At 37.5% G+C, this 19,592-nt stretch overlaps 1 protein-coding gene across 2 annotated transcripts in view; it reads left to right on the forward strand.

The window, feature by feature from the left end:
• Nucleotides 1-19,592, forward strand: part of JAKMIP1 (janus kinase and microtubule interacting protein 1) — a 144,514-nt gene that overhangs the window by 35,123 nt on the left and 89,799 nt on the right. For both annotated transcript variants that reach the window (XM_088056484.1, XM_088056485.1), the window contains exon 2: nucleotides 19,197-19,391. The gene's annotated coding sequence lies outside the window, so the exon portion shown is untranslated. The remainder of the gene's footprint in view (nucleotides 1-19,196; nucleotides 19,392-19,592) is intronic.

Raw genomic sequence — 19,592 nt, forward strand, 5'->3', positions numbered from 1 at the left:
AAATGCAGAGTGATCATAAAATATTTTCTTGTAAAACAGAGGAATATATAACAAAAAACAAACAAAAAAAAGTCAGTGTGGTGACCTGACTGATACACCATAGTCAAATTGTGTCATAAAACGTGCAAGAAACACATTCAGTGTTTCCTTCTAATACCAGTAAACAATGCTGATATATAGAAAGTGCAAAGCAGGTGTTAATTCTCTTTGTCAATCATGAACAAAGCAGGTAAGGTACAAAATCAGATCTTTCAATGGCAATTTTATGTTGTTTTCATTTTTTATCATGATAAAATGCGTGACCTATGAAAGTATCAACAATTCCCAAGTCCTTAATCCACTTAGAAAATGCACTTTATAAAGGCAGATCTGTCAAGCAAATGTGCTACTTCTCAACATGTCAGGTCAGTTCTGGGTGCTGAAGGATTTGGTTTTGGAAAGTCTTGAGTATTATCAAGTCTTTTGTAGTGAACAGGAGTTTGTGTTCTGTGTTTTTCTGTATCAAAGCTGCTGTAGTTGGACTGTAGACACTTGCAGTTAGTTGAACAAACACAGCATTTAAGTATTCTGTTCAGCCAGTGGAAGTTTGCCATTTCCAGAGCAATGCCAGTTAAATTAAAGCTCTTAGTGTGGCGGGGGAGTGGGTTTGTGGGGGTTTTTTATGTTTCTTTTTTTTTTTTTTTTGGTTTTGGTTTTGTTTGTTTGTTTGTTTGTTTTTCTGTTAAGTTATGCTGCCTACGAGCTTGAATAATTATAGAGGAGTCATTAGAATACTGATCAATTATTTATTGAATAATGTACTGATACTTACTGAACAGATTGTCTGTATTGTCCTCAAACACATGAAGAAAAATCATTGCTGATGCTTGTGCCAGTAGGCCCACCATTGTCCAAGATTTGAGGTGATAAGGCAGATGCTTTTTGAGTTGAACTACACATTGAGATGGAATAAATTTGTAGCAGTTGTTTCTGTGGGGTGATTATCTCCTCCTCATTGCACTGTGCCCATGTTAAATGTTGTGCACATGGCCAGCTGTTAAATGTTCATGAGCTCTAGTGTCTCTGCTAATCTGCAAGGGTTTAGAATGACGTCTCTAAAGTGGCTTCACTGGAGCAGGATTGTTTTTCTGCTTCATTTGTATTTGATTTTTTTTGACTCAGATGAAGGATGTGACAACTAGTTCTGACCCATCTGCCCTAAGACCTATGACAAAGTGGTGGTTTTTTTTAGCAATAAAGCTGTAGAGATGTTATAACATTTAAAATATTTATGGTGTATTTCAGAAGTGTGTGAAAACTGATAGTTGTTCACCACCTGTGTGTTTACACAAATAGTTTTATTTCTCCTCTCAATCTCGCCTATCCTTTCACCAAATTAGCGGATTAAAATGGAAGGATAACATGATCAAATGTAATGACGAAAAAATATCAAAAAGTGAAACAAAGTGATTTGTGTTTGGTCTGTGGGTATTATCTTGGGCTAGGTTGTAGTAATTACAGGTCCAGTGTCCAGTAGATTAATCAGGAATACAGGAAGGGCAAATAAAATCTGTGTTAGTTGTCTTGGAGGATACATTGTAGGTGGTCTGCTGGATGCATCCTTGGAGGTTTTCAAGACTGACTAAATAAACCCTGAGCCATGCCTTAGACCTCAGAGCTGCCCCCCTGAGCAGGAAATTGAAACAGACAACTCTTGAGGTCCTGACAAGCCATGCTGCCACCCTACCCTGTCACCTGGAAAAGCAGGAATTCTGTCCAACAACACTGCACACTGATAACCCTCATGGCTATCCAAGCATGCAAACAATGGTACTACCAGAAGAATAAAAATAATTTTGATTTTTAAGCATTAATCTGGTTCTATAATAGAAAATTGGAATCTTCCTTCCTACCAGACCCTCACACTGAAATAATCAGTTGACTCAGACCTGGTTCATTCAGATGGAGCCTGTAAAGAAATTAACCCCAGGGGCATTCTTCCCACTGGAGCTGTGTTGGCCTGGCAGGACTGGTGGTATCTAAAACAAAATACTAAAATGAAGTTAACAACTGTGACATGCATTGTTAAATACAGTGGAAAAACTGTATTTTCTGTGCATATTTCTGTGACGAACAATGGCTTAAGAATAAAAAGTACATTTGTTACAAAGTCAGTATTGTCAACATACTGGCTTCATTTATTAGCTTCCCAAAGCAGATAGTCAACACCGAGCTGCCTGACACCAGCTATGAACTTTGAGGTGATCACCTGTCACTTTAGGAAGGCTTAGTCTTGCCAGAGACTTCCTGGAAAGCAAAAATGCAGTAGTCCTACCACCTGTTGGTGTCTTGTATCAGAGCAAGGTGTACTGCCAGGAGAACTAGAATTAAAAATGTGAATGGAAGAAGAAAGACAAATATCCCACCCACCTAACTGGTTACTCACTGGTTTCTTAAAAATGTGCCAGGATATGTGAACACATCTATTTGCATGTATTTCGTATGTCATGTACAGCTGTTTTCAGAAGGTATTGAGTTAATAAATCTTTGGCATTCTTGCACTGCCTGTGCTGTTTTCATCTTGATTGGCAGCTCATCAAAATATAAATAAGTAGTTCTCAATTGTTTTGGAGCTCTGTCATTTATATGGTAATAGAATTCAAAAAAGCATATGCGAGGATAGGAAAACATAGTGGATTTTCTGCCTCATTCAACAGTTACTTCAGGGGGTAAATTTAAATCTGATTTACAGTGTAGATCTGTAGCTGTAAGGTACATAATGCCATTTTCTTTTTAGTTCTTGATGAACCCTAACCAGAAATTATTAAAAATAGTTCAATGGAAAGCCAAGGATTTTTAGTTGGTCAGGGTGTTTTGTTTTTTGAGACATTAACATTTTGAATTCAATGAAAACTTCTAGGTTGCTTGTTTTAGAAAAGCACAATTTTATTTCTTGAGTAAAATGTGCAAGCCTAGGTGACTAAAGATACCTGATCATAAAGTAAACTTAAAACCATTGAGGAGACAGTGTGTGGTTTAGATTGGAGTTGGTGCTCTATTTGGTGCTCTGATTTTTCCCCTTAAAAAGAGAGAAGCTGTCTCTGCAGTGCTGTGTTTAAAGTGTCCACAAAAAATATTGCAAGTATGGTAATAAGGCCAGTGTAGTGAATATTAGATCGTGGCCCTCTCAGAATGCCTTGAGAGTCCTCTAAACAATCAAATTATCTTAGTCTGGTTTTTAAGTGACCCTTAAATTATTGGAGAGGCGTTTGAGAAATACTCCTATGAACTGACATGCCATGTAGCAATAAATTTATATATCCATACTGCTTTCCCCCCCTGCCCCCCATTGAAAAAAATATTTAAAGGAATAAAAAATGGATTTAGACATTACTTGGTTCATTGCTCTTAGCAGTAGGATGGATAGATAAAGCAACACTATATATTTGTTCAACTTGTTCTTAATTGCCTGCCTGATGGAGATGGCTTCTCAGAAAGATGTAATATGTCTTTTTAGGCTGCTTCTTTCTAGGTTATCTCCTTCTGGTTCTGCAGTCTTAGTGGTTTCTCCCTCTCCCTCACAGTATCAATCTCGTCTTACCCCTTTATCATCTGCTTCCAAGTGAACTCCATGACGATTTTATTAGTTTTTCTCCTGGTTACAACCTTTTACAGATATGAAGACTCTTAACACTTTGCTCTCTTCTTTTATTCAAGGTTAACAATTCCAATTATTTTCAGCCATGCCTTTTAGGATGTTTCTTGTGGCCTCTGTCTATATGCCATAATTGGTCTATTTCTGCGTGAAATTGGATGCAGTACTTTAGACTGAAGGTAATGAAGGTAATCATCTCACATGTAAAGTTTATTCTTGAATATACCTGTCTGTTTGCAGTTTATCTGCTTTTTAAGACAGATGCACAGAATGTTGTTAAGTGCTTAAAGGTGTTTATGTCTCCCTGCACCACTGAAGGGAGGAGGTAGAGCTGGAGAAGAGGGAGGGAGGAAGAGGAAGGTGTTTTTAGGATTAATTTTACTTCTTATTGTCCTGGTATGATTTTGTTAGTAATAAATTCAGTTAATATTCTAAGGCGAGTCTGTTCTGCCTGTGGTGGTACTCAGTGAGTGATCACTCTGCTCTTATTCACCTTATGTATCTGTCAGTATATTTTCTTTCCACTCGTTGAGGGGAATGATAAGAGTGTGTGTCTGGCACCCAGCCAGGGCCAGCCCACTACGGTGCTACTTGGCACCTTCTATATAGTTTGGGAAAGATGTGGTAATGTAACAATCCCTTCTTGGAGCTCCTCTGCTAAACTTTTCTAGACATAATTCTAGGCTTTGGTGTTTCAAGCTTATTCATTTTTAATACTGAATTTTTTCTTTCAGATAAAAAGTGTTTTATTACACATCATACACCATGGTTTGAAGTGATATAGAACATTATATATAGACAGAATTACAGACTCGTTTAGGTTGAAAATGGCCTTTAAGATCACTGAGTCCAACTGTTGATCCAGCACCACCAAGTCCACCACTAAACCATGTCCTTAAGTGCCACATCTATGCATCTTTTCAATGCATCCAGGGATAGTGACTCCCCCACTTCTCTGGGTAATCTGTTCCAATGCTTGACAGCCCTTTCAGTAAAAGAATTTTTCCTATGTAAATTTCCTCTGGTCATTTCCAACTTGAGGCCATTTTCTCTTGTCCTGTCACTAGTTAAGTGGAGAAGAAACTGATCCTCACCTGGGTGCAACCTTCTTTCAGGTAGTTGGAGAGAGTGATGGGTCTCTCTCTGAGCCTCCTGTTCTCCAGATGAAACACCCTCAGCTCCTTCAGCTGCTCCTCATGAGACTTGTGCTCCAGTCCCTTCACCAGCTCTGTTTCCCTTCTCTGGGCACTCTCCAGCTCCTCAGTGTCTTTCTTGTCATGAGGAGCCCAGAACTGAACTCCTAACTCAAGGTATGATCTCACCAGTGCCAGAGTGATAATCACTGCCCTGATCCTACTGTATTTCTGATACAAGCCAGGTGCCGTTGGCCTTCTTGGCCACCTGGGCACTCACTGGCTCACGTTCATCTGCTGTCAGCCAGCACCCCCAGGTCCTTTTCCACCAGACTGCTTTCCAGCCACTCTGCCCCAGCCTGTGTTGCAGCCTGGCATTGTTATGATCCAAGTGCAGGACCCAGCACTTGGCCTTATTGAACTTTCTGTCACTGGCCTCAGCCCATTGATCCAGGCTGTGCAGATCCCTCTGCAAAGCCTTCCTGCCCTCCAGCAGATCAACACTCCTACCCAATTTAGTGTCCTGAGTGAACTGACTGATGGTGCACTTGATCTTGTCCATGTTGTTAATAAAGATTAAACAGGACTGGCCCCAGCACTGAGTCCTGGGGGACACCACTGCTGTCAGCCCCAGCTGGATGTAGCTCCATTCACCACCACTCTCTGGGCCCAGACGACTGTTCCAGTGCACCCATCCAAGCCAGGAGCAGCCAGTTTCTCCAGTAGAATGCTGTAGGGTGACAGTGCCAAACACTTCTCTGAAGTCTAGGTAAACTGATGCATGGCTTCATTTTGGCTTTCTTTAAAGGGGATTTTGATTTGTTAGCTTAGCCCCTCCTGGCAGCCAGGTGAGAAATGGGAACGCTGGTGTTAGGACTGACGAAAAATGTTTAATGCCTTTGCTCGATGTGTTTGTTGGTTTACAGTTACCTGAATTCTGTAGGAAATGGTCTGTTGTGTGTGATGCTGTGATCAGTGGTGGTGATTTCCAGGTTGGGAAGGGCATTGGAGGCTCTCCCTGAGCTGGGCAGCTGCCTTGGACACAGGGCTGAGGCTCAGGATGTTTGCCCCCAGCTCTCCCCTGCAGCTGACATTCACCGGGAGGTGCTAATGATCCAACAAAGCCAGCAAGCTGCTGTGCTTAATACAGTTATCATCTGTGCTGTAGATTGGACTTTAATTAAATTTCTTAATTAGGCCAAAATCCAATAAATCTAGAAATAGTAATTAGCAGGAGCCAGCTGTTTTATAACTTGTTATCCTGTTTTTGTAGTTTAGACAAGATCTGACTTCAATAAAAGTTGTTCTATCTGCTCACGTTTGTTGTAAAAAAAAAAAACCACCACTTTCTCGTTTTGTTTTAATTCTTGACTCCTTTTGGAGACCATTAATTATTTAAAAATGCTGTTAATATAGTATGTTTTGTAAAAATAAGTTTTGTGCTATATTAGAATATTATGTAGCAACTTTTAACCAGGATTTTTTTTTTATTTACACATTACTGATTCATCAATTGTCTTTTTGTATCTTAGAAATCTGTGGTGCTGGTTGTGAATAAAAATCTCAGTTCTAAATGTTCAATCATCAATTTTTTAAATTTCAACATTTTGTTATTGGGATTATGTAAATAGTGCTTAGGAAGTTTTCAATAAATGTTTCTTAACAAGAATAATTGGAGATATTCTTCAGGTTTAATGCAATCCTAAAGATTAGTTTTAGGGGGTTTCCATTTTATTTCATGCCTCTTGCCTGTGGAATTAGAGCAGATTGCACTAAAATTTCCAAATACATTTACAGAGTTTCATGGAGCTTAATGTAACAAGTAGTTTATGTATAGGAGGCTCTAGCTGTGTCTGTGTAAATCATTTTCCTTTCTCTGCAAACATGCTGATGACTTCCTTGTCATCAATGTACTAAGTCATATTTTATAAACATCAAAACCAAATGGGAAGGGATAATTTACCCTATTGTATAACAGCAGGCAGAATCTTTTATCTTGAGGAATAAAGTGATAATTTACTTTCTGTAGCCCTCTGAGTGAAATAGTACCAATAGTAAAAGCATCAGTCATCTTACAGGTTAATTTTATTTTTTTCCAAATGCTACTGCTTGGGTTGGTATTTAAAAATTGATGATAATTAGATGGCTATGTCACACATATATTCAATAAGGCTTATCCCAGTTATTTTTTTTAAATTTTAAAAATAATTTCTCTTTTAAGTATTCATTGGTCTGAAATTAATTAGCTTTGAACTCATCAAATCTGAAATACAGTGACATTTCATACTTAGCAATATTTTAGTATAAAGTTTAATTGAATTTTGTTTGTTTTACAGCAGCTGCCATGCTTTCAGCAAACAAATTGTGTTAGTTAAAGAGTATTGTGACGAATCCCACAAGGATTTGAAAAAGCTTCTAGGTGAACGTTGGCCATATGAGAGAAAAAATTTAATGCAGGTTTGCCTGAAGTGATATGTGTGGAAATGAAAAACTGTAATGTCTGTTGGATTTTAAATCATAATGGATACATGCAACCTAGTGAACAGCTTCCTTGGAAGCCTTTGGGCTGTGCTGAACCAAAAAGAACCCAGCACTGTGACCTTTAGATGGTAGGCAGAGAGGGGTAATTAGGACACCACCACATAAATGGTAATGTTCACAGCATTCAGGCTCTATAGGTCTGCCTTGCAACAAAGGAAATCTGTGCCAGAAATAAAAGTTCTAAGTATACATCTTCCCATTTTAACCCCTTAAAGGACTTCTAAATGACATGTTATTAATAATGTTTTAGAGAGAAAATGTGTAAGAACTCCCATTTTGGTAAAAGAAAAATCTTGGATGTGTGTATGCATACATTTAAATATACATATATCTTCATATATATAAAGATATATAAATTATTGCTGTGTAGTTAAAGATTAAGTATAAGCCAGCTTTATGTGGCTTCCTCAATATATTTTATCAGTAACATGCACTTCTGCTGATGGTTGCACTTTTCTTGCCTTTACTGTTCCATTGTGCCTAATAAATATGGATACTTTGATGTAGTAGGATGCTTATGTTAGTTCTCTTTTTCTACCATATCTTTGCTGACTCCAGCAGCAGTCTGTTTCATCTGAAACTTCATTTACTGGGAGGTGTTTATTTAAATACACAGTAAAAAAAGGTGGTGTAAAGCCAAATGATTTATCCAGTGTGGGAAAACCAAAGGAAAAAAAAAAACAAAAACCAACCTGAAACTGGACAAAGAAGTTTTTTTTAAAATATTTCTGTTCAATATTTAAGTTGCACAGTTTTTTGAGCAACTTGGTCTAGTGAAAGGTGTTCCTGCTCATGACAAAAGGGTTTGGACCAAGATGATCTTTCAGGTCCCTTCCAACCCAAAGTGCTCTATGATTCTATGGTTATTTTATGCTTTTCATTAAAGGTGGTATTATAAAGATAGTGAAAAATAGATTAATTTTTTTAACAGTCAGGAAAACAAATCAGGTGATACTATTGCAGGTGATTTTATGACATAAATTGTCCTAACTGAATCGTAAATAAAAATTACTTGGTACAGTATGCTTGGTATTCCAAAGAATTTCACTTGATATTTCTAAACATCATGTTAGAATATTAATATCAAAATTAGCTTGTTATGGAGCAAAAAGGTTGGAAGCAAATTTCTCCTGGAACTTACTCTAAAAGGGGAGTTCACTCTGCACAGGTGTGGAAATGACAGAACAGCACTGGGCTGCAGTTAGGGATGCTGAGTTTGAACTTCATGAGCTGGCAAAGTAAAATCAGCTGAGCTGTGTTAGTGCAGTCAGCTCAGCAAGGATTTTAAGCTCAGTGTATGTCACAATAATGAGAACTCCCTTGTGGACAGGTTTATGTCTGTTATGGGTCTCCATACCCATGTTCTTGGAAGGTGTGTATTTTACACGTTTGTATGAACAGATCTCTGAAGTGCTGAAGGAAGTGTAGCAAAGGCAGGAAACTCCACCCGACCAGGATATGGCTTGTATGCACAAATTCCCACAGGCTGCCTCATCCCTGTGTCACTGCTATGGAACATGGATGTTTTACTGGGATATTGCACTTTACAGCTCAAATTCTTCCTCACCTTAGTGAACACCAACGTAATGCTTGGTGGAATCACTGCATCTGAGGCTCAGACCAGGGTGTTATGCATGAACTTTTCCTGCCAAATGTGTAGCCATTTCTGGTTACGTCATTTAATGACAACATTCTGTATTGGTGTACAGCATATGTGTTGCTGTGTGTATGTGAATTTATGTATATATATATATATATATATATATATATGGAGAAAAATGTGTGAAGAAAGGAAGGGAAAAGGATTTCAGATGCCAAGCTCTGGGAGGTGTGTTTCTACTTTTAATTTACTTAGTGGAACAAGATTAGTTTCTCTAATGTATCTTGAGAAGGCCATGGCAGCCATAATTTTAGGACACAGATTTTCACAGCTGGTATTTTCAGCTGTTGCTGGGGAGGCTAGAAGCAGAACTTCATGATGTAATAGTGAAGGAAAAGCTCTGTCAAAATACAACTCAGTGGATTCCTGTCTTTCTGTTCATTGATGACCAAAATTGCTCCAACATATTTTTCCTGATTCTGATTGCAGATGTTTACTCCTCAAGAGAGGTCATTGACTCTTTATTCTGGCAAGGCAATGCCTGCAGGCAGGGGCATTCACCTGGCCTTTGTTAAATCCAGCTGATGTAAATCCAGGAAGAGTTAGACAAGGTCTTGTGCAGTCGGCCTTCTAATTAGGTCCGAAACACAAGGGGCCACCTTCAAAGACCAGCTTATTCTGAGCTAAAAAGACCTGTTCTGACTTTTATTTTATTATAGGTATGTTAGCCAGAATATCTCTAGAAGAAAACATATTTAGTACTTACGGCATACAAAAATAGTAATGAGATGAAGAGGACAGGAAGAAGTGGTGAAGTATTGCCTCCAGCAGGAAGAAGGGAGTTCATTCTCTGTAGAATGAGAAGATGGAGCAGAGGAAGAATATAATCAAGTATATTAAAAGAAACTTACATTGGGTTTGTAGTTTTGTTATCCATAGTCTTGGGCTTTCTGTTGTACATGTGAGGTGTGGCTTTGGTGCTGCTGGTGAAGAACTAAATGTATTGAACTGAGAATGACAAAAGCCTTTGCTCTTTCTCTGCATAGGAGTAACTGGGACAAATAGTGCTCAGTCTTAGGGACTGAAAAACCTATGGTAGATAAATTGCACTTACAAACATATATTGATTGCCTAGTTTAAGAAATCACACTATCTCTTTGCATCTCTGAATATCTAAATACTTCTAGACTGGAAGATGCATTTTCAGTAACAGCTGTAAAATTATGTACGTTGTGAAGTGTGCCTTTATCAGACATGAAATCCTCACAGCAGAGACCTCAGTAAGAATTCAGCTGGGTAAATAACTGGACTGGAATTAACAGAGAACTAGAATTTAGCAGCCATCATGCCATATTAGAGCACTCTCTTACAGTGCTCTTGGCAAAATGGCTGGAGAAGGATGTCTTCATTGCCAGGTAATTGTTTCATAAAGGCGAGTACATGGAGAGCATTTGGGTGGATTTTTTTCCTTCCATCCCCCATTACTATGATTTTAATTGGAAGCAGCTCTTTGTTCATGTAAAACTAGCATGAGGTCCTTTACTGAAAGACAGTGATGTCTTTGTATCAAACAGTGCCTGCTTCAAGCTGTTACGCTTGTCATTGTTTAATTGAACTTGCTGAGGTTTCTGGGAGAAGGAAACCTTTACCATCTCCTCCTGCAAATCACTTTAACACGCTGTTTCTGAACAGAAAAATATCCCATTTGTGAGTAGGTGGAATAATAGGCTATCTGGATTCTGATACTTATTAAAAGTTAAGTCTTTGTAAAAATCTGCAAGAGATCACTGAGAAGCACAGAATTTGCAGATGTACAAGTTCATGTCATTTTTGTTATCATCCTGAAATCTGTATTGTGCGCGCACCAACTGTGTGCTTCATAGAGAAAATGTAGGCATTTGTAACTTCGCTGTTAGAACTGAAGCATTTACTACTAATAGGCTACAAACCTGGGGTCACTGAGCTTGTGCCTGAGCAGAGCTAATAGCTGCTGTCGGCTCTGGGAATGCAGGTTTGTTGCTGAGGCTGAGCTGCCGCTGACATGGAGCACAAGGCTGGGCTGCCTGGAGTCTTTCTCCACTCAGTTTGTTGCTGAGTCACTGGGTGACCTTGTGTAAACCTCTTCCCTTGGCATGTGCTGCCTGCAAAGGAGGAGCACCAGCAATGACCTGCTCACTTATTCGTGGGTGAGGAGTTCAGTGAAGCTGCAGATTTGATGTTAATGATTTTGTTCATTTCTTGCTTTACTAATCTTATGATAGACACTGCGTGTCTATAATAAAAAAGAAGATTGGGGTATACGTGTTAAGGGACAGAAAAGAGAGAGCTGGGATGGAGGGTTGATAACTTGTCTAAAGACAGGATATCAAATGACCTTATCTTTGGCTTCCTGGATTTTAGAGCATATTCTAGTTGACCCTGCAACACTGATTCAAAATTAAGAGGCCTCTGTTTAAAAAGCAGAAAGAGTAATAGGAAAAGCTGGTATTGAAATTTAAAAATCAAATTTCTTCCAGCTTAGTGTTTCTTTTAACCTTTAATATGGCTTCTTTTATGCATACATGTCTGTTCTTAGGAATATACATATAGAAGTAGAGATAGTAGCACTATGGTGGACTGTCTCTGTAACAGGTCTTTGACATCCTATTTCCCCCCTCCTGACAGATAATTTTATGTTGTTCTAGATATTTTAGATTTACAGATACTTGATTTGTTTATATACTGATCTGCCTTTTTTTGAACTAACTTCCCAACAATTATTGAGTTACAAGTGTTTGTGTACAACCAGCCCCTAAAGCCAGGAATTTATCTAAAATGAATGAAAAAAATTAAAGGGAAGTCTGTGATCCGATAAGATCTTTGTAACACTGTAAAGCAAAAGCTTATACTTTTTCAGTTTTTCACATGATACCAAATTCCAGCTGGCAAAGATCCTTGGCACAGCACTTAGCTTTCATTTGGCTTGAAATTTTAAATGTACTAATTTCAAATCTTCCCTTATTGAAAAATGTATTTTAAGATTTCTTGTAACTTTAAGGATCTGGCTTATAAAGGGAAGGACTGCCCTGTGGCAGCTGCAAAAAGAGTTTTGTGAGTAGTTTGTCAAAATCTCTGAAAAATAGAACACATACCATGAAGTATCACTGTTACGGTGCAGTGCAGATTTCTTAAAGTACACAAGGAAATTAAAAGCTAACACTATTACTTGTAGCAACGGTCACATTTGGCAATTTTCAAACTCATTACAAATGCTGATGTGAAAATTTGTTACTTTTTAATTAATCATGCTAAAGTTAAGTTTGATAACTGGAATAGCATTTGCATAAAAGATTTTCAGTTAAGAGACAGGAAACAGATTTCAGGTTGTCTAGATTTAGGAATCCAGTAGTTTCTTTATGAGGCCATTGTATGTATTTTCTTGTAATCATATAAATAGAATGTCAGGTGTATTTAATATACTGCATGAACTGCTGAGGCAAAACAGCAAATAAACAAGCAATATGTGAGAGAAGCTAAAAGGCCTGAATAGCCCAATAAATCTCATATTAGACTTATATTTTATAAATACTAGGCCCTGTGGAGCACCATTGAAAAAGAAGGAGTTCTTTTTGGAGAGTGAAACCTTTGCTTTTCAGTTGTATGAAGGACTTTGGGCATACAAATACATGTAGTTGTTTTACTGGTGAAATGTATGAAGGATCCTCATTCAGGCTTTAAAACTGGAAAATCTTTAATATCAAAAATATTGAAGAAGAGAGTGAGTTGGTGATCTTACATCACTTTGATAAGGCAGCACTGGACACTGTGTGTGGGAGTAGGGAAGAAAAATGGTCTTTTAAACCTTTACTGCACCAGCCTATGCCTGTGAGTAAGCTGAATAACACTAAGGCAAAATAACTGGTTTCTGGGTAAGTCCAGAGGACAAAAATAGTTACTCGGTAGCTTGAAACTGATGTGGAAGCAGAGCATTGCCAATGAGCACAAAGCAAAGCAGAGCAATGGCACAACATCTCCTTCAATTCTTATTGCATTTGACTCCCTGCTGGTGTAGCACAGGCAGACAGAGCAAGAGGTGTCAAGCCAAGGGGTGGGAGTTACACAGAACTGGTTTTGAAGCCTGTGCATAGCTGGAGACTCTGGATCTGTTAATCAGTCAAAAAAGCCTAAAGAGGGTGTGTTGAATAGCATTATTTTGTTCTTAAAAGTTCTCAAAACTCACTGGTGTTTATGATTGTATAAAGAAAATAATTCCTGAAAGTTTCTTACGACACTTGACATTACTCCTACTGAAGTGTTACCCCCCACTTTTATACTTTGTAAGAAGATGCTTTATGGATGATTATATAAAACTTTGGTGTTCCCATCTCTGTTGCATTTGTTTGAATCCTATGGTAACATAAAAATTAATGTTAATGTTGAAGAATAGTCTATTTTGTAATGTCTGAGTAGCCTAAGGTCACTTTTCTGAATGGAATGTGTCTAGAAGCTTATTTTGTGTGAGAGAAAGGGTCTTGGATGGGAGAGCCTCCAGGGAGTAGGTTGGCTCCTTTGACAGACCTGGCAACAAAAAGAGCCCACGAACATTTGTAAACAGGCTGAGAGGTGTCACCAGGCTTAGCCTTCAGCAAAGGAATCTGTGTTGGGAAAAACATTTTATGTTTTTTTTAAAAGGTATAAAAAGACTGGTTCTTAGCATTAGTAAGGCTGTGTAGTCTCTGGCCATGCCTATCGAAAGTTGAATCTGTTTTTTAAAAGCTTTAGTGTGTTTGATATGTAATGAATAATGTAACATAATTCATTCATTTATGTATAACTGTACATTCATATTAATGTAATTCATTACTTTAATATTAAATTTTAGGTAGGCTTGAAGGACATAATTTTACATGGATAGCTTTCTCTCCAATTGCTACTTCATCACGTTCATCTTAATTTCTGAAAAAGTTCTTGTATGACTATTACACATAAGCACTGTGTAACACAGATAATACAGATTTGCCTAATTCTGCATGCAGAAGCAACACTGTCCTGCAGTTTGCGCACTCTATTTATTATATAAAATCTAGTAAACACTGTAATTTGCTTACTTTCCAAAAGTGTTTTATGGTTTTAAATCAACCGTAGAAGCAAGTCACACTCAGTGTCTTCTGAAACACATGCTCAAGAATTCCTATTATTGCCCCCTACTTCAGAGAAGAGGAGAAAGAATGGGAAGATTTTTCTTTGCATTGACAATCCAATTAAAACAGCAAGGTGTCAGGAGTGATACCAATTCCTCTGAAAGCACTGTTTCAGTCATTGGTAGGCTCTCCATCTGGGAGTTGTGGGATAGTAATCTGCAGCAAGGCACAGAGAATAACATGGAAACAAATTTGAATTGCTGACCTAATTTTGGTAATCCACCATTGCTGACAAGTTCAAATGATCCCAAAGGGTTCCTTATTATGGGGATGCCAAAACAGAAAGATGTAATATAAAGGAGGCAGGAAAGTGAATGACTGCTTCTGTATCTGTCATTGCTTCTAATATCCAGAGAAAAGTTCTGTGTTTTGTCCACTAAAGATGTATTTTGCAATATCAAAATCAGCAAAGTTTTCATCAGTATTCTCTGTTAGCAATGAAAGAAGTATTTGTAGCCAAGAACTTGCTGCTTATCATGTCTGATTTCTGCTATATCAATTTCAAAGTTGATATTAAAAATAAGAAATAAAAGGAAGTTTTTTGTGCTCTTTAAGTTTGTTCACTATGTAAAGAATGGAGATTGTGGTTGCACATTTTTCAAAGTGTGTTGCTCAGGATATGTAGAGTGATCTATAAAGGTCATGCCACAGGATTTTTCTGCTGATAAGTCTTTGTGTTGAAAGGGGATGACTTTGTGGCATGATCTGTGCTATTTCTTCCTTGGGCCATGATGCATTCACATTGAAGCCTCCCTTTAGATTGTCTTTGGTTTCAGGGGATTTTTTTTTTAAATACCTCTTTTTTTTCTTCTTCTTCTTTTTTTCTCTTTCTTTTTTCTTTCTTCCCAATCTGCTTTTGGTGCAGCCATAGAAGAAGGCAGCACATTTCTGGTTGTAATACTGTGTATTAGGCAGACATTGGATGGTCAAAGGAGAGAGCAGGTGATGTATATTGGGTATAAGTGTATGTTGCTGGCAGGTCCTGGTTTTCAAAATGTTAAGTCTCATTCATGAAGGGCTGCATCTGTTCCAGTTATTTATGTGTAAATAACGTTTTTTCTCTGTTGGAAACCCCAGGAAATCTGGTACCAAAGTAAGTATCACAGTTGTAGAAATCCAAGAGCAGGGGCAGGAAGGCGAAGATGCAGTCTCCTTGCATGCCTGATGAATAGATCTCTTAAAAAGTTGTAAATAAAATTAATATTATGGATAGAAAGCTTTAGAGTAGAATACAAGGCACCATAGTAAAATGTCATAGAAATAAATATGCTTTTGTAATCCTTGAACGTGAGGTTGTATGAAAGAACCCCTCCCCCGCCTCCTCGAGCTGTCGATTAGAATAACTTCTGACAAAAAGCCAGTGGTAATGTACATATTCTCATTACAAAGCATCTGTCAATTGAAATTTCTAGAAACTACTGCAGAGAACTCACAGATGTGTTTAGCACTGTTTTCCCAAAGAAACTGACTTTTTTTTTGGGTCAATCTTGTTTTATGCTTAGTCATTTTAAAGCCAAAAAGCCTTGTTTTCAAAGAGTCTTCAAAATGTGGATCAGCTGTACAAAGACATAGTGAAGCCTTCCAAACCATTCAGGGAAGCTGCTTTTCTGTTACCATATGCCAAGGATGTGATTGCTCTTTTTTCTGCTCTGGGGATTATAGTTGGACCCTGCCTGTTTCTCTTTGAGGTGTGTTGGACAGAAGGAAGCTTTTGTACAGCTCTTCTACAGATCAAGGTGTTCTTTCGAGATCCTCACCCCTTACAGTCCACAGACCCTGCATATGTGTACTGTACACAACATTACCCCAGTTGTCAGAGGAATTGTCCTCAGCTGTTCCGCTTTCCAAGAAGAAACCTAAACTAGCTATACACCTTAGTAGTTTTTTTTTTTTTTTAAACTTCTGTGAGTAATGCACTCTGTTTAAGAGTTAAAATGGACTAACATGTCCCAGGTGAACAGATCTGGCTAAAATCTCTGAGAACCTGAGTGCGTTGTCTATTTTGGGAATCTCAAGGAAAGGCTGGAGACTGGCATCAGTGTTTACTCTTGTACCTTTAAACTTACCTTGCACTCAAGATGAAGTGCTACTTGACATGATGGAGGTAAAAGTGTGAAAAACAGAATGCTGACCAAAGATTTTATGTATTACAGTTTGATATTAAAAACCTGAACAAACAGTCTCTAATATCTTCTATCCTTTCCTAACTATTTGGGAAATGTTGGCAAGTGTTACTAGTTATTTCCATAGAAAAAAACCTTCATTTTTATAACATTATTTTTTTTCTAGAAAGCCATTATATGATAAAGAACATAACTGAATCAACTTTCTTTATTTAGCAAGTGCTGCCATAACTACAGGATATGAACATGTTGGTGACTTCACTGCACTGAGTGAAATTAGCAATGTATCAAACATCAGCTCATCTGTCGAATTATTTCTATAATAGTTTTGGTTCTTTGAGGTGCTTTTGGTGTGGGTGGTATATTCTGCATTCTGAATTAATTTGAGCAGTTGTAGTTTATGCTCTGTTTGTTTGTAGATTAATACATATATTTCCACAATAATAGCTTCTCCTCTTTTTCCTTCCTCTTCACCATTAGAAATAGATTTAGCTTAGCAGTTACTGGAAATGAGAAATTAAGTATCCAATTATTTTAAGTTATTTTCGTATTACCATATCTTTTAAGAAGCTATAGGAAGATTACTGAAGGATTATTAGGTTGTAGTTTTCCAGTGGTTGCTGGTAATTCACGGTGAATAGCACTCTAACCACTTGTACTGACTGGCGTAATTAAATATTTCAAATTTGCCCCAGTTTTTGCAGGACTTATTTCCAATTAATCTTCTTTTTTAATCTCATTCATATGCTATGCTACTGAAGCATCCACTTTTGGAAGCAGATATTGTCACATCAGTATACTACTTCTTTTTATTTATGCTTATTACTGTAACTTACACACATTCTAGATCTCTGTTTCATTCCTGTCTCAAAACTTTTGTAAACACTATTCTTGCTACATTATGGCCAGCTGGCCATAAATAAAAGATACTTTTTGTTTCCAGGTTTACTAGTAAATTAAAAAAGCTATTAATCTTAACAATAAGCTTTTAAGGATCAAGTAACTTACTGCTAAGAAGAATTGGTATTACAGAATTAGTAGATAGCATAAAAGATTAGTACATTTTTCAGTGTAGACAAATTACCCAGAAAGCTTTGCAATTCGGAGCTGCAGTTTTCTGGGTTTCTTCCCCTTTTGATTCTTGTGGGTATTGGCCTGCTTTGTTATCATCTTATTGGCCTGATTGATGCCTACTTGCCTATTACAAGTAAATTATTACTTTGTCTTAGGTGTTTCTATATTGCATGTTAATATGGGGAAACCATCTATTTCCCTTTTATTCAAATGTATTCAGATTTTTAACTGAAGGGCAGAAGAAAGCAGCAAAATGTTTTATGTGGAATAACAATATTGGAATATTTAAGAATAGGACAGCTCAAAAAAGATGATGAAGATAGGGCGAAGTGAGACATATCTGACGTCATAAAAAATAGAGGCGCTTGGCCTGAGGAGGTTTGTTACTATATAAATAAATTGAATTCCTCTTTTCCAGTGTTTTGTGCTACTTAAATATGCCAACTAAGCTGTTCAGCACTTTGATCTTCTGCCATGATCTGGCCCTAGCTGTACTTTCATCCTTTTCAAAAGTATTCTCTCACAGCAGTGAATTTGGCCCTAAGGAAATGAGTATGCAAATTTCCTTTCTCCATTAACTACTACCTAGATGCCTGTCTTCATTGAACAATAAGCCAGTAAATTCCCTGAGGATTTAGATTTTAAGCCACTAGCAGAATACATGGTGTTGCCTTAAACAAACCCCTAGAGAGAAATGCAGTATTTTCCAGCAAGGGATGTGCTTTAGAAATTACGTTTTTGGGACTGGTACCTTTGGATGCAATCATGATGTATTTTATGTTAAATACAGTTTTTTGTGAAGATAGGAACATTGTACGCGATAATAGTTATATCCATCAATTCAGCACAGTTCATATATAGAATTCTGTCTGACTTCCAGCTCTCTTGCCCAAAAGGCAAAGAATTTAACCTGTTCTGTGTTGTGTCTGCCAACCCTCTGCTTTGGGGACCCCCGTATGGCCATATCTGCTTAAGACATTGCTTAAATCTGTTTGGCTTGTTCAATTCACTTGTCCTCAACCTCTAACACAAGGGGTATACCACTAGAAGGTTTAGTACTGAGAAGACTTGACTTTCTTTTTTTCACTTTGCAGTCAAAGGTGTAGTTAAAGGTGTTTATAGACTAGGAAAACTAAGGTAGATGATACTCATTAAGGAACTTGAATTGCTTTCAGTTATTAAGCTTTCAGGGTGATATTTTCCATGAAGATATTGCCATAACGATAATTTAATTTCTGTAAATTTTTCTGTGTATGGGAAATACCAATTCAAATTAACATGCAGTGAACATCAACAAAAACTGAAATACTTCTGTTGTTTCCCCTTGTGATCAAAATACATTGAAGTATTATAAAGAAATATGAAGTAAGACAAAATCAAGGTCCTGTCCATTGTCTTTTGATTGCTTTCAGAAAGGAGATGGTGGTCATTACCTTCAAGAACAGAATTCAGGTTTTCTAAAATTCAAGTCTTGTCTTCCTTTCAGTATGACACATGATAACTTGATTATGTTGGTATACTTTATAAAAATTCATGGCAGTGGACAGTCTGTATGTGAAAATTTATAGGTGGCCACCATGACAATTTAGGTATCCCAAAACTCAGTAACTTGTGTTGAAATGGAATATAAATCTAGTGTTAGCTAGGCAGAGTTAACAGTCTGGATTGATGTCATCTAATTGCCAGGGGGCTTAGCAGCTTCCATCCTGCTTTCACTGAGGACCATCTAGCAGGGGCCACCATTCCATATGTGTTCTTAATGGAAAGAAGATGCCACACTTGCACACTTATATAACACCTGATGCTGCTGCATTTTGCTACCCTGTGTAAATAAATATCCACTGCATTGCTACCATCAAATCTACTAATGAAATCTGATCTATATTAAATCTCTTTTCTTTTGTTAAACAGATGATGTCACTAATACTGCTCAGGAAGCCCTCCTTGCTGATGAAAAGGAGAACGTTCCAACAGGACTAGGAGCTGTGGTGTGGAAAGTCCCAGAACAAACATAACTTGTGACTTAGCTACTGGTGCTGCTCAGTCTTCACATCTTTAATTTAAAATCAAACACAGCTTCCTCAGAAATCTGTGGACAAGAGAAAGGTATTGTGCATTGCCAGCATGTTGGTTGGGTAGGAAGAGAATAAATCTGCCATACAGATATGATCCTATCATTTTATTAGAGACAATATCATTTGAAGCCTCAAGTTTGAAGTTATTTTTGTACTGAGAGAGACTTTTAAACACAACCAGATTTCACAGGCAATATAATAAACCAAATCTATATGAAGCTTTTTCTTTTTG

The sequence above is a fragment of the Pseudopodoces humilis genome, chromosome 6 (assembly GCF_049639895.1).
Source record: "Pseudopodoces humilis isolate 2021_Gansu_Grassland_sample_001 chromosome 6, ASM4963989v1, whole genome shotgun sequence".
Classification (NCBI taxonomy): domain Eukaryota; kingdom Metazoa; phylum Chordata; class Aves; order Passeriformes; family Paridae; genus Pseudopodoces; species Pseudopodoces humilis.